This window comes from Arctopsyche grandis, chromosome 7, assembly GCF_051622035.1.
Source record: "Arctopsyche grandis isolate Sample6627 chromosome 7, ASM5162203v2, whole genome shotgun sequence".
Lineage (NCBI taxonomy): Eukaryota > Metazoa > Arthropoda > Insecta > Trichoptera > Hydropsychidae > Arctopsyche > Arctopsyche grandis.
In genome coordinates, this window is record NC_135361.1 from 29,246,656 (window position 1) to 29,252,330 (window position 5,675).

At 39.4% G+C, this 5,675-nt stretch overlaps 1 pseudogene across 1 annotated transcript; it reads left to right on the forward strand.

Moving 5' to 3' along the window:
- Positions 1 to 3,499: 3,499 nt before the first annotated feature.
- Positions 3,500 to 4,716, forward strand: LOC143914417 (mitochondrial inner membrane protein OXA1L pseudogene; annotated as a pseudogene). Its single transcript, XR_013260815.1, has one exon. The product of XR_013260815.1 is annotated as a mitochondrial inner membrane protein OXA1L pseudogene (transcript).
- The last annotated feature ends 959 nt before the right edge of the window (positions 4,717 to 5,675 follow it).

Sequence of the window (5,675 nt, forward strand, 5' to 3'; positions counted from 1 at the left end):
ATCAAATTAATAATATTTTTTTATTTATATTTTAATTAAACCTGCTTATATTATTAATTAGTTTAAGAATGATATTTTAAAGTTTAAAATTGCGTACGTATTAATTTATAATATTTTAAAATCAATTATTTTTGAATAGTAATCTTAATAAATAATTTCGAAAGAGACTTTGTATGTTTGTACCTGTATGTAATGTTGGTTGGTAACATCGAAAACAAATCAAAGTTTCAATGACGATGATTTGATATATTTTTTACTAATTACTAACCTCTTCTTAGTTCAGAATTGATTTTGCCGTAATTAAAATATAAAAACTAATAACGAAACAAAATTTTGAACTGAGTACCGTGCGAAAAACTCAAATTAAGTATTAAGATTAAGGAAATCGGAAATAAATATAAAATCATGCAATTAACATACATACATATATGTATAGCATAATGATATAATAAAAACAACATAACTTACAAATCAAAGCACTATAGATCAACAGGTAAATGCTAATTAACAATGGAAAAATAACATGCAACACAACTTATAAATAATCCTCTTCAGGGCCGCTCTACGGGGCTATTTGAGGGTGCAGAACACCCGGGCGCCAAAGCCCTAAAGTGCGCCAAGCTCCACGAAAATTGTATATGTTCATATCATATGTCCATAATCATTTGATATGAACATAAGTCACAGAACCTGCTATGTTTGGCTTTCAATGATTCCAAAAGTGTATCATAAGTTGCCAGATGTTTAATAAAAGACAGAAAATTTCCAGGATTGTTAGAAGATACCAAACTTTCTTGATATCCTCATAATGCCAAATTACATTTAACCAATGTTAATATGATATTTTTGCGTAGGGGTGGGTGGAGGATTCTAGTAAAAGGCCAACAGTCGTATCACAGCATTTATTGATGATTAAGGAGATACACGCACTGTCAGTGCTCAGTCCAGAATGACATGATATCGCCTACGTACCGCCTTATAAGGGATAGATCTCTCAGGACGTCTTATCTGTTTAAATACTGTATAGTCACGTATTCGGATATGTATTCCCACGGTATGAGAAGTGCAATCATTGTTTAGCTTATCTCCACTTAGCCTGTCGCTAATCCTTGAAACCACTTATACCAGTCGCACGGTATGCACTTAGTTAATCCGTTAACAGATATCCGTTACAGATAACCCTTGAACGGTCACACAGTCTCTGGGATTCTATTCGCTTAATCCGCGGCGTACGTAACAATATTGATATCACGATGAATGACTTGACGCCAATAATTTAGCCACGTTCTATGTATCTAAATCCCAAATTAGTTGGTCCACTTAAAATATTTTACTAGAGGCTTTGTTATTCAAGTAGGTACTAGGTAGGTAGGTAAAATAAAACGAGGTGCAAATAGGTTGAAAATAAGAAATTTTTAAAAAAATTAGTCTCAGCACCCCCCCCCCCCCCCCCCCCTCCTATACCAATGAGCCCTGAGTCCTGATTAACCCTCCATCACCGAAGTGGGTTATGCAAGTGCCCCGATTTTTACGTTTTTCGTAATAACTATGTGGTTTCAAAGCTTTACACCCTATATTTCTTGTATTCCTAGAATGAACTACAAGTAATTTATTTTAATAGATTTTGTATTATTTAGAAAAGGGGAACATCTTAAAAAATACATTTATACATTTCTACGTTCCAAAGTATGATTTAAAGACGGTAGCGATAAGTCATGTTTTTGACTCGCTTGCATATTCTTGTTGACCGATGAATCAATTCGAGAGAGAGACAGCAAAATTTTCGTAGGCTATTGTTTTCGTCGCATTTGGCGCGTGGCTATTGAGTCGCCTGTTGGCCTTATCTATGTACCTTATGCATGTTGATGCTTGTCGTTATTTTTTAATACAAAAACAGTCAAAAACATGCTATAGGACTAAAACTTCTTAATGTTGATGTATAAAATGATTAAAGGTCTGTTCATACTTAACAGCACTGCACGGCTTCAGCAATGCACGAATCCGATTCAAATATGTCATTTTATTACATTTCTATTCATATCTACCTACACGTCGCGGTCACGTCACGTTCACAGCACTTTGGCCAAGTGCAAGGCAAAATCGGCTTACTTATACATTACAGGCCATGACGATACGGCGAAATATTGTCGTATTGTCGAGTACTTACAATATGAATGCATACACGTGCATTCGTAGCTACGCGTCAGAATACAAGTCAGCAAAAATGTTTCGGCGTTTATCGAACGAAAAATTATGTATAATCGCGTTGTTGTTGGAAGAAGAAGCTCAAGAAGGCAATAAAAAAGCACGGAGGCGTTTTGATGTGCATCCCATGTTAAAAAATAGAAAAACCGAAGGAGAGTTTTGGACACTGTATAAGGAGCTTGTGGATGATGGACAAATTTTTTTTAAATATTTCCGTAAAAAATTTAAATATTTGCGCCAAAACCATTTCGAAAGATTGAACAGCTGTCAACTGTCACTATCGATAATTGGTCCAAAACAGCAAAGCGGCAGACTCATGGCACGTAATTTCACGTGTATATTTCCACGTTGGCCAAAAAAACGGATACGATACGTTGACGGATGTTGCTGTAAGGTATGAACAGGAAATGTCGGGTACTCCCTATGCCCCCCCCCCCAAATTACGTCCCTGAAAACAATGCATAATATTTTCAATTAATCGAAAATCTGGATTTTGGGGAGGGGGCCCCTATCGTATATTTCTTTATACATGGATGTGCCTACATAGATTAGGAATAGATTTTATATTCGGAAACTGTTTGAATTGTTGAACTGTTAAAATTGTGTATTTAAATCTTACTATATCGTCGAAGTATAATCAAATGTTATTTTGAAAGTATGAAGTTAATTTAAATCGAAGGTTGATGATGAATCGTTCTATCAAAATTGTTTTAAGCAATTCAGTTTATATTATTCACGGAAATTTGTTTATTCCCATTTTTATTTCAGTAGGTAGTTGTTACATAGGTATTGGTATATACATAATCTTGAGGTTGGAAATGGGCCCAGCAAAAGGGCCCACGCAAATATTGAAACTTACATTTCGAGCCTAATAAAAAAAGTTAACCGATCCTTGGTCTGTTAAAGCCGGTATTAGTTGTTTTTGTATATCGTAAGAAATTTGTTTTGTTGAAATACCCAAACTTTAGGTCCCAAAGTGCAATATCCTATAAATTTTTACACACGTGAAATAGTTAAAAAGTTATTTAATTTTACTGAGGGCCCATATTTTCCAACAGATAGTGGGGCCCACATGCCATCGGGCATGTTCGCTTGTATGGCCAGTCCGCCACTGTATGTATATATTGAACCTATTTGTATTGAGAAAAGCTATATTTTGATTAATTAAATACTAGGGTCTTACTCAACTCCGGTTCGGGACACTCGTTCGATCTCGACGCTACGTCCTTCAAAGGTTAAATCAAAATTTTAATTAAATTTTTTTCGTATGAGAACATTTTTTTTTTTTAATATGGCAACTGCAATGACAGCTGCGTGATATAACCTGTCGCTGTCAGTGTAGATATGTTGGCGGTAGCGCGTCTGGGGCTGAGGCCTCTGAGGGCAGTAGGGGGGCTGCGGGGGCTGCAGTTGGCCCCCCAACCATCCCGACAACTCCTCCTACCGGCCTGCGCAGCCCGAGGCCTGTCCTCGGAGCCCCCGGCGACTACGCCCCTCGACCTAGAGTGGACCGACATAGCCCCAACAGTAGTCCAGACAGCCGGCGAACCCGCACTCTCCAGCCTCGGCCTGGCTGGCTGGACCCCAACAGGCATGGCCCAACAATGCCTGGAGTACCTTCACGTCTCTCATCACCTACCCTGGTGGGGCACCATCGTCGTCGGAACCATCTGCATCCGCACGCTCATATTCCCAATAGTAATAATGACCCAGCGCCACATCGGCCACTTCAACAACTCCATGCCGCAAGTGATGCACTTGCAACAAAGATTCAGCGAGGCGAGGAAAGCCGGCGACCAGATCGAAGCCCAACGCTATGCTTCGGAAATAGCAAACTTCATGAAGGAAAAGAATCTAAACCCATTCAAGAACTTCTTGGGACCTTTCGCTCAAGCACCATTCTTCATATCATTCTTTCTAGCACTACGCGGCATGGCTAACTGTCCCGTCGACAGTATGAAAGACGGCGGTCTCTATTGGTTCACAGACCTGACAGTACCCGATCAATTCTATGGCTTGCCCGTTTTTACCAGCCTCACTCTTTTAGTTACTATAGAACTAGGCGTCGACACCGGTAAGATGAATACCGAGAATGCGAAGACGGTCAAGTACCTATTCCGAGCTGTGCCCTTCCTCATGCTGCCGTTCTCAGCCCAATTTCCAGCGGCGATCTTGTGCTATTGGGCATCGACGAACGTCTTCTCCGTGTTGCAGGTTTCATTTTTGAAAGTACCGGCCGTTCGAGAGTTTTTCAAAATACCGAAACATATTCCACCGCCACAACAGCAGCAGACCAGTCCTGTAAAACACAAAAACTTTACCGAAAGTTTCAGAGAATCGTGGGAGAATGTTAAGCTGTCGAAAGAGCTCGACGAGAGAACACAGGCGCAGAGAGCTATCGCCGCTAGAAAGATGGCATCAATTCAAGCGAAGAAATCCGAATAATATAATTCCGTAGATATTTAAAATGTGTAAAACAAAAATCTGTAAATAAAATTAAATCAAAAACAACGCAATATTCTTTTATTTCATTGTAACAACTAGTACTACTGTAGAAATATACTGTAACATTCAAATGAATGACCTTTAGAAACACAAACCCACACCTGGGGAAAAACATGAATGACATCATCGCATGAGTGAACGAATTCTAGACCAGTTGTACTCACGTGAGATTTTACTGTGGCCGCATAATTGGCATTGGTAGTTCTATGGAAACGTCTAATGAAAATTCACCTTTTTCAACATCAAAATATCTTTCAAATACTAAAAGTTGGTTAGTTTTTGTCACATCATTAATTTCATCCAAACATAAACTATAAAATGGATTTTCAAGTCCTATAAATATTCCTATTTCGTTCTTCTTCTTCACGTGCCATGTCCTCCCAGAACGTCGGCAACTAGATGTCCCATTCGTAATTTGTCAACGGCTGCTCGGAATAGTGCTCGGGTGCTGAGGCCGTACCACTGGAGAAGATTCTTTAACCAAGATGTTTTCCGACTGCGTTGGCCTACGATTTTCTCCTGGATTATTAGGCGCAGGAGATCGTATTTCTCGTTCCGCACCGCATGTCTAAAGTACTCCAATTTACGCCTTTTCACACTTTGGTGCACTTCGACATGCTTTCCCATCAGGGCTAGCACCTCGATATTGGTACAACGCGCCATCCATGAAATTCTCAGCTTCCTTCTGTATGTCCACATCTCAAAGGCCTGTAGTTTTTTGCAGGTGGCATCTATCAGGGTCCATGCTTCTATTACAGAAGGATATTTTGATATCTGACAGGCCTTCGACAGGGTATGGCATGAAGGACTTATCCACAAAATCAGCAAGTCACTACCTGGAAATTATTGTAAATTACTGGGATTATACCTATCCAGACGCAAATTCAGTCTCTCATGAGGAGGCATTCTCTAACTTTTTCACAGCCTCTGCAGGAGTACCACAGGGAAGCGTGATAGGGCCTATA